At 45.3% G+C, this 15328-nt stretch overlaps 1 protein-coding gene across 4 annotated transcripts in view; it reads left to right on the top strand.

The window, feature by feature from the left end:
- Nucleotides 1–9710: 9710 nt before the first annotated feature.
- The window catches only part of Gatad2b (GATA zinc finger domain containing 2B), a 73253-nt gene continuing 67635 nt past the window's right edge, over nucleotides 9711–15328 (top strand). For 3 of the 4 annotated variants that reach the window (XM_048456292.3, XM_048456300.3, XM_048456272.3), the window contains exon 1: nucleotides 9735–9867. The gene's annotated coding sequence lies outside the window, so the exon portion shown is untranslated. Of the gene's footprint in view, nucleotides 9868–15328 lie in introns of all 4 variants that reach the window. The other variant, XM_048456278.3, reaches the window with a different exon arrangement.

The raw sequence follows: 15328 nt of genomic DNA, 5'->3' as shown, positions 1-15328 counted from the left end.
AAGGCTCCAAAGCTACACAGAGAAACCCTGTCTCAAAAAACCAAAAACTAAAACAACAACAAAAAAAAAAACCCAAAGAAAAAAACTAATAATAAAAATAAAGAATAAAATTAAATAAATTGTTTTACTCTTATTGTGCCCAATTTCTGATCAAACCACATTGTGTGTGTGTGTCTGTGTGTGTTTGTGTGTTTGCTGGTGATCAAATCTAGGACCCTATACATACTAGACAAACGTTTTTACCCTGTCCTGAACCTATGCTGCAGCCCAGCTGTCCATCCATTTTTTTTTAAATAATTTATTTTTCTTTAATGAGTGTTGGTGTTTTACCTGCACATATGTCTGTGTAAGGGGATTCAGTCCCCTGGGATTAGAGCTACAGACACTTGTGAGCTGCCATATGGGTACTGGGACTTGAACTCAGGTCCTCTGGAAAAGCAGCCAGTGCTCTTAACCGCTGAGTCATCCACTTTTTTTAAAGCAGAGATTGAACTCGGGGCCTTCTGAATGCTAAACTCCACCACTGAACTATATCTGTAGCCTTCATGTATCCTCTTAAAATAAGTTTCTGATTATAGTATGCTAAGCATTCTTCACTGGGCTATAACAAAATAGTTTTAAAAATGTATTTATTTAATTTGTTTGTTTGTTTATTTATTGTTTTTTTGAGACAGGGTTTCTCTGTGTTGCCCTGGCTGTCCTGGAACTCACTCAGTAGACCGGGGCAGCCTTGAACTCAGATCCACCTGCCTCAGCCTGCCTAGGCAGTATTTTTCTGATTTTAGGGTACTGGAGTTAAAGGCATGGGCCACCACCGCTCAGAGAGTGCAGAGTCTGACTGGTCTGTGTACTCTCCTGAGTTCAGGCTGGCCTGAAACTTGCTCTGTGGTCAAGATGACCTTGATGATCCTGCCTCTCCCTCCCTCCAAGTGCTGGAGTTAGTAAGTCTTTCAAAGAGAACTACAAGGTTTCTTAACTAAAGGGATAACTGTGGTTTAGAAGTTGTATTGAGGGCAAGGATATTCTCAAATCACTGGACTCAACTTCTCTCCCCAGACTTTGGAATATACAGGCCAAAGACAATAGATTTGAGGTGAACCATTGTTGTTTGCTAATCAGACGACACATTACCACTGTGTCTCAGCTCTCCTGTGTGAAAAGAATGAAGGGGATATTTTGTCATTTAAAGAAGAATTATATAATTTGCATGAAAGTTGAACCTGGTGGTTCAAACCTGTAATCTCAGCTACTCCAGAGACCTGCAATCTCAGCTACTCCAGAGACCTGTAGTCTCAGCTACTCCAGAGACCTGTAACCTCAGCTACTCCAGAGACCTGTAGTCTTAGCTACTCCAGAGACCTGTAACCTCAGCTACTCCAGAGACCTGTAACCTCAGCTACTCCAGAGACATGTAACCTCAGCTACTCCAGAGACATGTAGTCTCAGCTACTCCAGAGACCTGTAACCTCAGCTACTTCAGAGATCTGTAGTCTCAGCTACTCCAGAGACCTGTAACCTCAGCTACTCCAGAGACCTGTAATCTCAGCTACTCCAGAGATCTGTAGTCTCAGCTACTCCAGAGACCTGTAACCTCAGCTACTCCAGAGTCTGGGTAGGAGGATTACAAGTTTTTAGGTGTTTGCCTAGTCTCCATATTAAGTGCCAGGCTAATCTGGGCATCTTAGTACCACTCTTGTCGCAAATAAAGTAAAATCCACAAAACTACTTAAAAGAGAGCTGTGGCTGTATCTTAGTAGTTCAAGTCCACGTAACACAGATAATCTATACAAAATGCTAAGCATGCTCAAAAATGTTGGTTTCCTGGGGTGGTGAGATGGCTCAGTGATTAAAAGCATTTGCTGCATGTACAGAAGTCCCAGGTTTGGTTCTCAGCACCCATATGGTGGCTCACAACAATGTGCCAGGGGATATAATTCCAGAGGAGCTGATGCTTTCTTCTGACCTCCTTCAACACTGGGTATATACATGGTGTACCCACAAACATGGAGATAAAACACTCATACACACCAACCTTAAAAAAAGTAAAATCTATGCCGGGTGATGGTGGCACATGCCTTTAATCCCAGCACTCGGGAGGCAGAGGCAGGCGGATCTCCGTGAGTTCGAGGCCAGCCTGGTCTACAGAGCGAGTTCCAGGACAGGCTACAAAAGCTACACTGAGAAACACTGTCTCAAAAAACAAATCAAAACAGAAAAAATAAAAATCTAAAATTTTTCTAGATTAAAAAAAAAAAGCTGTTTTTAGGGACTGGTGATGGCTCAATGGTTAAGAGTGTTTGTTGATGTCAGTGCGCGCGCGCCTTTAATCCCAGCACTAGGGAGGCAAAGACAGGTGGACCTCTGTGAGTTCAAGGCCAGCCTGGTCTACAGAGCAAGCTCCAGGACAGGTTTCAAAGCTACAAAGCAACCCTGTCTCGAAAAACAAAACAACAACAAAAAAGTATGTTTTTGGCACTGGGCAGAGTGAGGGGAACCCCAATAGAGGAAGTGGGGAAGGGATTGCAGGAGCCCAAGGATCAGAGTGCGCCCTAAGAACACTATTCTATTTCTCTCTTTACTGCTTATTCCATTGCTGTGTGGCTGGCCCCTGGTGTCCTCCTCTTCTTTTCTCTCTCCTCCTTCTCCTCTTCAGCCCAGATTTCAACCCCTATTTATTCTCTCTGCCTGGCAGCCCCAGCTATCTCTCTCTTCTGCCTAGATGTTGACTATTCAGCTCTTCATTAGACCAAGCAGGTATTTTAGGCAAGCAAAGTAACACAGCTTTACCGAGTTAAACAAATGTGGCACATATTCCACAGCATAAAAGATGTAACACAGCTATAACTGATAGTTGTAAGAAGCTGTTTGTTGGTTCCTGGCTGCTCAGCCCCAAAATAATCACACAGAAACTATATTATTTAAAACACTACTTGGCCCATTAGCTCTAGCTTCTTATTGGCTAACACTTATATCTTAATTTAACCCATTTCTAGTAATCTGTGTATCGCCACGTGGGTGTGGCTTACTGGGTAAAGTTCTGGCATCTGTCTCCAGCAGGGCTACATGGCTTCTCCCTGACTCTGCCTTCTTCCTCCCAGCATTGAGTTTAGTTTCCCCCGCCTAACTAAGTTCTGCCTTGCTATAGGTCCAAAGAAGTTTATTTATTCATTAATGGTTTTCACAGAGTACAGAGGGGAATCACACATCAGGCAGACCACAACAGTAACACTGGTAAGCTGAGTGTAACCTTTATAAAAACCCTGCCCCTGGGCAATGGTGGCGCACGCCTTCAATCCCAGTACTTGGGAGGCAGAGGCAGGTGGATCTCTGTGAGTTCGAGGCCAGCCTGGTCTACAGAGCGAGTTCCAGGACAGGCTCCAAAGTTACAGAGAAGTCATGTCTCGAAAAATAAATACCCTTGCCATCATGGTCCTCTCTCTCCCTCTCTCGTGCCCACTTAGGCCTTTCATGACCCCCCATCGTGTGAGGTCTGTTGTGGCATTCCATGGTCCTCAAGATCACCATGATAAATCTTACGGGGTGTCTCTGACTCTTTTGCCTGCTCTTGGGACTCATTTCCTTCTGCCGAGTTGCCTCATTCAGCCCCGATGTGGGGGTTTCTGCCTAATCTATTGTTACTGTCTCCTTTATTTTGTGCCTAGTCTCTCATTGTACCTTATTGTGCCCTTGCCTGATTGATGTTTCTGAGAGGCTTGCTCTTTTTTGGGGGGAAGGCAGAGGAGGGGTGGTCCTGGGAGAGGTGGGGGAAGGACTGGAGTAGAGGGAAGGCAGGCTGTGGTATGACAGAAGAGTAAAGGATTCCAGAGGACGGTCCAGTCCTTCAGACAGCAGTTAGTGATGATGGCTAAAGCTCATAGTTAGGATTTTATTCTGGGGCTAGTGAGGTGGTCCAGCAGGTAGAGGTTCCTGACCAGCCCGAGGGCCTAAGTTTGATAGCCAGGATCCACATGTTCGAAAGAGGGAGTTGACTCCCACAGAGTCCTCTGACCTCCACATACACATGGTGGGGCATGTTCGCCCCACCACCTACAAATTAATAAAGAATGTATTCTGTAAGAACAATGGTCTTGTGTCATTCCCTGCAGTACCCCCACCAAGTGGAATAGCAGGAGCAAGTGTCTGGCTTAGTGTAAAACTCTGCTAACTACAAAGACAAGATCTACACTAGGTATTTTTTTTTTAATTTTTTATTTATTTATTTATTATGTGTACATCATTCCTTCCATGTGTGCCCACATGTCAGAAGGGAGCGCCAGGTTTACATTATAGATGACTGAGCCACCATGTGGTTGCTGGGAATTGAACTCAGGGACTCTTGAAGAGCAGTCAGTGCTCTTAACCACTAAGCCATCTCTCCAGCCCTACACTAGGTATTTTATCACGTGTTTAGTGATTCAAAAGAGTCAGCAAAATCTGAAGATGATGGAGTTAGAATATAAACAAGCTGAATTTGAAGCTAAGATTGTGAAATTGTTAGAACATTAGAAAAATTCTCATAGTTTCTAATTACTATGTGTATCAAATATTACATTCTTTTATATAAAATTTTGTGTGCATGAGTGTTTTGGCTACATGTGTGTCTGTGTACCACATGTGTGCCTGGTCCCTGACGAGGCCAGAAGAGGGCATCAGATCTCTGAATTATAGATGGTGTGAACTGCTATGTGGGGGCCAGGAAGTGGGTCCTCTGGAGCAAAGGTGTTCTGAACTGTGGGGCTACCTCTCCAGTCCAAATACTACATTCTTGTTCTTGGCACTGCCTTGAATATTGCACTGCCCTGAATATTTAAGATGTGTTATTTTACAATTCTATATGAGTTGTACTTAGCATTCTCATTGTACAAATGGGCAAACAAGGGCATTGATAACAAAAAAGGATTTTTTTTTTGAGACAGGGTTTCTCTATGTAGCTTTGGAGCCTGTCCTGGCACTAGCTCTGTAGACCAGGCTGGCCTTGACCTCACAAAGATCTGCTTTCCTCTGCCTCCCAAGTGCTAGAATTAAAGGCATGCGCCACCACTGTCCGGCCCAAAAAGTAATTTGTACAATACAACAATCATAGAACTAGTAAAATGCAGACCCAAGATTCTAAACCTAATAACTCAAGGTCATGTTATTTATTCATTTGGACTCAATACTAGAATGCAAACATTTGTATGTTTGTTTTACTTCAAAATAAGAATTAGGTGTATGGTCCAGGTGTAATAGCTCAGTATTGTAATCTCAACAGTTGGGAGGCTGAGGCAGGAGGATTGCCACAAGTTCAAGGCCAAGTTGGACTACAAAGTGAGTTCAGTTTTTTTTTTTTTTAAATGAGGGTATGGCAAGATGGCTCACAAAGTCAAGGCACTTGCTATGACGTCTGGGAATCTGAGTTCCATTCCTGGAACCCATATCGTAAAAAGAGAGGACTGACTCATAGAAATTGTCCCGTGACCTCCATACGTGGGACACAGAACATGAGCCCATACACACACACACACACACACACACACACACACACACACACGGAAAAAATGAGTACGTGACAAGTGGAGGGCTGCAGAGCTAGAGGGCTCGGTGCTGAGTGTGAGTGCCTGCATTCCGATCCCCAGCATTCACCTAAGAGTTGGGCTTGTATGCATCTGTAATCCTACAGCTGAGGAGAAACAGGAGACAGCAGGATCCCTGGGGCTTGTTGCTCCCTCAGATTCACTCTGCAGTCTTGGGTTCAGTGAGTCTCTGACTCAACAAATAAGGTGAACAACTTTGGAAGAGTCCTCATGACCTCTGATGTCCACAGATGCATAGGTGTACAAACATATTGGTACTAGCATATTTGTAGGTTCTGTCTATGGTTTCCGAGTCTGTTCTTTTCTATTTTCTTCCTACGTATCTTTTTTGTTTGTTTTGCTTTTCTTTTTTTTAATTTATTAGATTAAAAAAATACCAAATTCCCACTCCCTCCCCTCCTCCTATTCCCTCCACACACCCTCCCACCCCACCCCCCTCTAATCCTAAAAGAGGGTAGGGCACTTTGCTTTGTGGAAGATCCATAGCTCTCCCTACTACATCTAGGCCGAGCAAAGTATACATCCAGAGAGAATAGACTCCCAAAAATTCAGTACATGCAGTAGTGACAAATCCCAGTGTCATTGCTAGTGGCCCCCTCAGTCTGTCCCAACCATGCAACTGTCAACCACATTCAGAGGGACTAGTTTGGTCCTATGCTTGTTCCTTCCCAGTCCAGCTGGAGTTGGTGAGCTCCCATTAGCTGAGGTAAACTGTTTCAGTGGGTGAACCCTTCATGGTCTCGACCTCTTTGTTCATATTCTCATTCCTTCCACTCTTCATCTGAACCTTGGGAGCTCAGTTCAGTGCTCCGATGTGGTTCTCCGCCTCTGTTTCCATCTGTTGTGGGACAAAGGTTCTATAGTAATATTTAAGGTAATCATCAGTCTGACTACAGGGCAAGGCCAGTTTGGGCACCCTTTCCTCTACTGCTTAGGGTCTTAACTGGGGTCATCCTTGTGGATTCCTGGGAATTTTTCTAGAGCTAGGTTTTTTGCTAGCCCCATAATGGCTCCATTAATCAAGATATCTCTTTCCTTGGTCTCATATCTATCTTTCCTCCATCTCGACTATCCCATTCCCTCAAGTTCTCCTCAACCCTTCCCTTATCTCATCTTCTTCCCCTTTTCCCCTTCCTTCTACCCCCACCCCACCCCCATGCTCCCAATTTTGTCAGGCGATCTTGTCTGTTTCCAATTTTTAGGTTGATCTATATGTTTTTCTTTGGGTTGTTTTGTTTTTCAAGACATAGTTTCTCTGTGTACAACTATTTCTCCTGGAACTTGCTATTTAGATCAGGCTGGCCATGAACTCACAGAGATCTGCCTTCCTCTGCCTTCCAAGTGTTGGGATTGAAGGCATGCAGTCAGGCCTCCATCATAATTTTTTTTTTTTCGTTTTTCAAGATGGGGTTTCTCTGTAGCTTTGGAGCTTGTCCTGTAACTAGCTCTTGTAGACCATGTTAAGTTGGGAGCATAGCCCCAGCCCCTGGCCTGGGAGTTGTTTTGCTCTGGACTCCATATCTCTGCATGCCAGGTCCTGACTCCCTCCAGGGTATGTAAGGGGCCTCCTAGAGAAGGAACACGAGGTTTTTGGGTTTGCATGGGCTCCCTGCTGTCCTGTCTCCCTGCTATGCACTCGGCCACCCAGGACGGTCATTCTTAATAAAACAATGGGGCCGGATGGTGGTGGTGCACGCTTTTAATTCCAGCACTCAAGAGGCAGAGGCAGGTGGATCTCTATGAGTTCAAGGCCAGCCTGGGCTACAAGAGCTAGTTCCAGGACAGGCTCCAAAGCTACAGAGAAACCCTGTCTTGAAAAACCAAACAACAACAACAACAAACGATGGGCATTTTGATTTGGTTTGATTTGACCTAATTGGATTTCTTGCACTGGTGGAGCTGCCCTTATTCTTATCAGACCACGTTGGCCTCGAACTCATAGAGATCCCTCTGCTTCTGCCTCCTGAGTGCTGGGATTAAAAGCGTGCACTACCACCGCCCTTCTCCATCATATTTTTAAAATTAAACTTCTTATTTATCTATATATTTTGCATTACTAAGGTTTCAACATGTTGACTAGAATTCTACCACTTAGCTATATTTCCCAGTCCAACTTTAAAAAAAAAATCAGGAAAATTTTAGGTACTAAAAGAAATTATTAGCTGGGCTGTGGTGGCACATGCCTTTAATCCAGCACTTGGGAGACAGAGGCAGGCGGATCTCTGAGTTTGAGGTCAGCCTGGTCTACAGTGAGTTCCAGGACAGCCATGGCTACATAAAAACCAAAACAAACAAACAAACAAATTATTTTATGCTTGCATATATGTATATGTATCATAGTATGAGTGTCTGGTGCTCAGGGAAGTCAGAGGAGGGCTTCTTCTCAACTAGAGTTAACAAAATGGTTGTGAGCTGCCACGTGGGTGCTGGGAACAGAGCCTGGATTCTCCGGAAGAGGAGCAAGTGTTTTAATCATCGAACTGCCTCTTCAGCCCCCATTTAAAGAAAGTTTAGAAACAGCATGTTCATACTTAGCCAAGGCTAACCTGAAACCTCAGTTCCAAGTCCCGTGATTACCCTTGTGTACCACCATGCCAGCCTTACAATTCCATTTCCATAGTGATTTTAAAAGTGTGTTCTAGCCAGGTGGTGGTAGTGGTGGTGATGGTAATGAATGACTTTGGTAATCGCAGCACTCTGGATGCAGAAGCAGGCAGATCTCTGAGTTTGAGGTCAGCCTGGTCTACAGAATGAGTTTCAGGACAGCCAGGAGTACACAGAGAAACTCTGTTACAAAAAACAAAAACAAAAAAACAACAACAACACGAAACAAAACAAACAACAAAAGGGTTCTACTGTCTCTGGAACAAGTTATTTCTGGCTCTTAACCAGTGCTTGGTGGTTAGCAGTCTACCGTTGGCAAATGGCTTAATCTCTCTTACACTTCAGTACTCGTAGGTTTAAATTTCAACTCTGCCACATGAGCAATTTTGGAAAGTCTTTCGATCTACACCTCATTTTCCTCATCTGTAAACTACGATGACCACTACCTACTTCTAGAGTAAGAATTCATCTAAAGCTCTCAGCACAATGTCACGCACACAATCTCTGGTTTCCCAAAATATTCGTTAAACGTGCTTATTTTTGTGATAATTAGTTCTCATCTCTAAGGCGCTCGAAAGAATACTTATGGTTAAGTGCTCTAAAACGCTGAATGTAGGCGGGCCTAACTGCTTCAAGGAAGTAGGAGGAGGTCGCCAGGCTAGCAAGAGAAGCTGGGCCCTGACTTGGCTACTGCAGTCGGGTGGGGTGGGAAATTGTCTCCTCACTGTGAAGAGAAAAAGACCAGATCCCAGAGAACACGCTACGAACACCGTAATTTATCAGTGCATTTAGCTAATTGTTAGGTTTTGATTTTTTTTCCTGCTGTTATGGTACAGTCAATTAAGGACCGACCAGGAGTAAATTAACACAGGAGCCCAAGGCCTTGACAGCACAAGGCAGGCCACACCCCAGAGAGACAAGGCCCAAGCCCCTAAAGCGAGTTCTGTCCTTAAATTCATGGATTCTGTCGCGATGAAACACCACCCACCCAAACGCAGAGCACAGCACCGATCCCAGTCTCCATCTTTAGACGTGAAAGAATGAGAGCTGGTCAAAGGAGAATCCCGGTTTTTAAGAGACTAGGTGGTACGGCGGCTGCCTGGGGACCAAAACGTCTCCAAGGTAAAGTTGCAGCCTGAAGCGATTTTTTGACCCCCGACACTTAATGGGCTGTCGAAGACCCGGATGTGTCTGGGACTGGCCGAGGTACCCATTAACGCGCCCCCGCTAGACCATCCCCCTTCTTCTTTTATGATTGGGCCCTCTTGACGCCAATCACAACTTCTCCAGCCACCCACTCCTCAAGGGTGGGGTGAAGTCTCGGTATCCCGCTTTCTATTGGTACGAGCAAGGCGAGGAGGGCGGGTAGCCGGCTAGGGTCCTCCAATGGGCGTCGTGGCGTGTGGTTAAGGCGGAGTCGAGGCGCTTGGCAGCTGCCCAATCAGCGTCCTTGTTTGTGTGGTGCCGCCGCCGCCGGTGCAGCCGCCGCCGCCGCTGCTGCCCCTGTCTGTACCGCAGTGTCTGCTCCGCCCGCCCGCCCTCCCCGACCCGGCCCGCCCCCTCCCCCACCCCCGTTCCTGGACCCGCCAGTGGGGTCTGGATCCCACTGTGCCGTCGCCGCCTCTTTTTTCGACGCCTTCGCCGCCGCCTGTAGAGGCGACCTAGTCGGGAGTTCCGCCGCCGCTGCCAGGTGAGGAGCTCTGGCCTAGGCCAGCCTGGCCGCCAGCCCGCCCGGGGGCGGTGAGGAGCGACGGAGGGAGCGAGGCTGCGAGGAGGCGGCGGTGGGGGAAGGGAAAGGTGGAGGGCGGGGGGAGGGGAAGCGCCCGCGAGCCGACGCCCGCCCGCGCGCCCCCGCCTGGCGTCCCCTCCCCCAGCCGGGCCCGCGCGCCCCCGCCTCGCGCTCCCCTTCACCTCTTCCCCTCCCCCTCCGCGCGCGCGCCCGGGTCTTTCACTTAGGCCTCGCGCGACCCGGCTGCTGTCCCTTCGTGTCTCCTTTTTTACTCTTTCTCCCCTCCCTCGCTCCCCGTTTCCCTCGCCATCCCCCTTTTCACTCAGTACCTCATGCCCGCCATGCTCCCCTCTTTTCCACCGGAGCGTCTTCCCCTCCGTGTTTTTAACTCTCCGCCCCCAATGGTGCCCTCAGGGTGCGGGGGCCGCTCCCTGCCCTGCGCCGAGTCTTGTGTTTGACGGCGGACGGGACGAAAGGGAGATCCTTAAGGGTGAAGGGAGCACAGAATAATTATCTTTATTTGGGGAAAGGATCAGGAGTGCAGAACCTACCCCTTTATTTCGTCGTCCCCCCCGTTCCCTTGCCCTCCGTAAGAAAAGGAAATTGTCCTGACTTGTGTGGGTTACTTACCTTGTAAAGCAACTAAACTGCCCATTTGCTCAGCTGGGCTTCTCGGACACACTGGATTTGTTCCAGCTCGTTCCTGCGGGTTGATGGAACTGGAACTTACCTTTCCCGACCAAACCAGAACTTTCTGCCTCCTTGGGCTCAGTTTCTGAAGAAGCTAGTTACTCCCGTGAACGTAGGGATTTAGGTGTTCATCGCCGTCCCGGAATAACGTCCCCACTTTGTAAAGGCATAGTACCTTCTGAGTGCATCCCCAGCACTGAATTCTCTCCAAACTTACGATGTTAGCTCGTAAGACCTGGCACTGAGGTGGAGATGGAGGCATTACTGGTGGGTAGCATGTGGATGCTGAAGTTAACAGTGTTTTCCTGTTCTCTTCTGGAAAGTAAGGTCGCTTCCTGAGAACCAGTTTTCTCATCTGGTAAATGATTACTTGAAGGGCTTTTGTGTTGGTATTAGAGGTGGGAATAATATCAATTAAAATCTATTTTAGCAAGGAGGCAGTGTTTTCATGCCAGTATCCAAAAGATTTGAATTTGAGCTTGATGCTGGAGTAAAAGATTTTACAAACCATGTGGGTTGGAGAAGAGCTGGTGCTTTTGTAGTTTTAGGACATTTTATTTTCTAGAAATTTATAGTTTGAATAGCAACGAATGAATGTGGTACACAGTGAAAATAAACCTTCCACTCCCACCTCTGTCCTTCAGCCATCCAGTGTCCCTCCTGCAGTACGTTACTGACGTTCCTCTTGGCATCTCGGTAGTGTCTGTATGTTGTTGGAGATCATCCTGTTTGAAAATTGAGTATTTTCTTTTATTGCTGTTTCTTTACTACATGGATTTAGATTCTTCCTTGAAGTCTGTTTTTATTTTTGTTTTTTAGAGACAGGGTTTCTGTGTAGCTTTGGAGCCTGTCCTGGAACTTGCTCTTGTAGACCAGGCTGGCTTCGAACTCACAGAGATGCACCTGCCTCTGCCTCCTGAGTGCTGGGATTAAAGGTGTGTACCACGACCGCCTCTTCTTGAAGTCTGATAACCACTTTAATTTATATTTTTGGTGTGGGAGAAGTCTTGATAAGAATTGTCCTAGATCAGGGCAGTGGTGTTACATGTCTTTCTTTAATGTGAGTTCGAGGCCAACCTGGTCTACAAAAGCTAGTTCAAGGACAGGCTCCAAAGCTACAGAGAAACCCTGTCTCAAAATAAAAACCAAAAAAAAAATTTAAATTTAAAAGTTCTAGAGGGAGACTGGTAGAAGGTTCAGTGATTAAGGGTACTGGCTGCTCTTCCCAGAGGACCCAAGTTCAATTCCCAGCACCCACATGACTGTCTGTAACTACATGTCCAGGGTCTGTCTGTCTGTCTGTCTGTCTCTCTCTTACACACACACACACACAGAGAGAGAGAGAGAGAGAAAGAGAGAGAGAGAGAGAGAGAGAGAGAGAGAATATTGTCCTAGAATAGTAGTAACATTTGTTTGTGTGTGTATGTGTGTATACTTGAGTGGTAAGGAAGCATCTTCTGGTGATATCAAAGATAGTGGTGGGGTTAAGCTCATTTTGAGGGAAGACTTACCTGTTGGTAGTCTGTTAGTCCACCATAGATACTGGTCTGGGCCAGGCTTAGACTTTCCTTGGGCTTTTTAAGAAGGTAGGTATGTAAATAGTTCATGGAGACTGTTGGTCCGGTATGACTGATGATAGACTTCAGTCTGGTAGCAATGAAAGTCATTGTGGAAAGAGGTAGGTAAGTATTAATAGGAATCAGAAGCCTGGACCTATAGGTTGAATGACCTAGTTTGAGAAGAGTTGAGGTTTTTAGACTTTCATGCTACCTGTTCTTTAGTTCAGAACATTTTTAATGAGGTGAGAGTGATTTGTGCTTGATAGCAGCATCCATCTTTACGGCACTGTGGTTTGCTTCCTCTGACTATGTCATGTCTGTTAACTTCCTGTTTAGATATCGTCTCAACAGGGTTGGAATAGACACTACATTAAATACTTAGAAACAGAGCTATCTTAAACTGTGTTTAGGATAGGGCCACAGGGAGACAGATGTATGAGGAAGTTTTTCTGACCCTCACAGCTCTAAATTACAAAGTCTGTTCCCTGAGCTCATGAGTGTAATCCCAACTCTTGGGAAACGGAGAGGACTGACAGTTTGAGGCAGCATGGACTACATAAAGTTCAGGATAGCTAGAACAAATCAGGATAATTGGAGCTACTGAGTTAAAACCGTTTCTTAAAACAACAACCAGTGAATCGGGCAGTGGTACACACTTTTAATCCCAGCACTCAGGAGGCAGAGGCAGGCAGATCTCTCTGTTCAAGGCCAGCCTGGTCTACAGAGCGAGTCTAGGATAGGTTTGAAAGCTACACAAAGAAACACTGCCTCAAAAAACCAAACAAACAGAAAACAAAACCCAACTAAAAAAATTCAAACAAAACAAAGCAAAAAAAAAAAAAAAAAAACTTGTTCAAGCTTTTTATCCTGAGCAAGGGATCAGGAGTTCAAGGTCATCATCCTCTGTTTTATATCAGATTAGAGACTTTGAGCCATAAGGTCTGTGTGTTTTCCTCTGTTTGTTGTGGGCAATGGAGTCTCTTATCACCTCTCTTGGTTCCACTAGTCAGTCCTAGCTGAACTCTTTAGGTTGGGCCCTGGTTAAGAGTACAGCAGCAGGGTTGTAGTTGATGGCTGTAAAATTTTAATCTATGCTGGTGTCTCAGGATTCATCTCCTCCCCTCCCCCATGGTTTCTCTGTGTATTCCTGACTGTCCTAGAACTTTCTATGTAGACCAGGCTGGCCTGGAACTCACAGAGATCTGCTTCCTGAGTGCTGGGATTAAAGATAGGGACCACCACTGCTGGCTCTTAGTGAACTGTATATGCCGTTTGTCACAGATCTCTTACCTCAGTTTAACTGGTTTTCTTTCTTGCTCTCCAAGCTGTGTAGGGAAACAGCTGTGCTGTACTAGTTTTTAGACTCTGGAGCATATTCTGTTATAGCCACTCTATTAAGAGACTTGCTAACAAGCAGCCCCTCTGCACTTAGCTCAGGAGTCTCATGCTGCTTGTCTCACTGAGAAAAACCAAATAGGTTTGGTTGATGAAAACAGCTGCTAGAGAAATCGGAAGATTGAGCTGTAAATGGCTTTGTTTTTCAGACCTTTGCAGGACTTACAACCCAGTGTACTTAGATGTCAACATGCAATACCAAGCACTTTCTGAGGCATATTGAAAGGAAAGGAGAAAAAAAAAAGATATACTCCAGATTCCAAATCTAGTTCTGGCATAAAACTGTCCACCTATTGTGTTGCTTAGGAGAAGTCCTACCAAGATGATACCACACATTTACAATTCACCTGCTTTTGATTAAGCGTGGAAAAGAAATTTGTTTTTGTGAAAAAAAGTCTGGTTTTGGGGAAGAAAGTGTCTGTTCTTGTTTATATTCAGTAGTCTGAAGTTTTTTCTGTATGCTGTTTGGGGACTTTTGGTGACTTCAATTTGGTGACTTCAAAAGGATCAGGGATCCTTCTCTGTAATGACAGAAATCCCTGTGAATAGGTCTAGATTTGAAGTAAACCCCTTCTGGTGGATTAATGAAATGTGTCAGTGCAACCTGAGTTCATCAAATAGGAGAGGAATGACACATGGTCATTAAAGCTTAACAGGTTGGCTCTGTGATGTACAGTGTTTTCCTCAGAATCCCTTAATTTGCCACTGCTTTGGATTGCCTGCAACTGGCCAGAAACTATCAAGAGTTTGGGATTGTAGCAAGAGTGACAGATGCATACTTTCTTTTTTAAAAAAATATTTATTTATTTATTATGTATACAATATTCTGTCTGGGTGTATGCCTGCAGGCCAGAAGAGGGCACCAGACCCCATTACAGATGGTTGTGAGCCACTATGTGGTTGCTGGGAATTGAACTCAGGACCTTTGGAAGGGCAGGTAATGCTCTTGACCTCTGAGCCATCTCTCCAGCCCTTTTTTTTTTTTTTTTTTTGAGACAGAATCTGACCTGGAACTCTCAGAGATTGACCTGCATATGCCTTCTGAGTACTGGGGTTAAAAGTCTATGCCACTATGCCTGGCATTTTTTTTTTTTGAGGTATGAAATGTTCAAATCCCAGATATGAAAGATAATTGAACATCTTTGATATGTGAACTTTTTGGGGCAGTTTCTTACGGTAGCTCATGCTGATCTTCAATCCCAGTGTGATCTTTCTGCTTTAGCTTTCTTCCCAGTGTTAAGATTAAAGGTGTGTGCCATCCCACCTAGTCTGTTTGTCTTTTTTGTTTTGGGAGGGGGAGTTTCAAGTCAGTGTTTCTCTGTGTATCAGCTCTGGCTGTCCTGAAACTTGCTTTATAGACCAAACTGACTTTGAATTCACTGAGATTTACCTATGTCTACTTCCTGAGTGCTGGGATTAAAGGAGTGTACCACCACTGCCTGGAGTGTTTGCGTATATATTTTTTAAAGATTTATTTATTATGTATATAGTGTTCTGCTTACATATATTTCCTGCAGGGTAGAAGAGAGCACCAGATCTCATTATAGATGGTTGGGAGCCACCATGTGGTTGCTGGGAATTGAACTCAGGACCTCTGGAAGAACAGTCAGTGCTCTTAAACTCTGAGCCATCTTTCCAGCCCAGTGTGTTTGCTTATTTTTTTATTTACTTATTTAGGTTTTTGAGTTAGTATTTTGCTGCATAGTTCAGACTGGCCTGAGACTCCTGCTTCTCTGGATACAGCCTCCCAAATTCTGGGATTACAGGTGTATGTGCCT

Source organism: Myodes glareolus, chromosome 17 (genome assembly GCF_982192425.1).
Source record: "Myodes glareolus chromosome 17, mMyoGla1.1, whole genome shotgun sequence".
NCBI classification, from domain to species: Eukaryota; Metazoa; Chordata; class Mammalia; order Rodentia; family Cricetidae; genus Myodes; species Myodes glareolus.
Note: the sequence above shows the minus strand (reverse complement) of the source record. Positions and strands in the feature narration are given on the sequence as shown.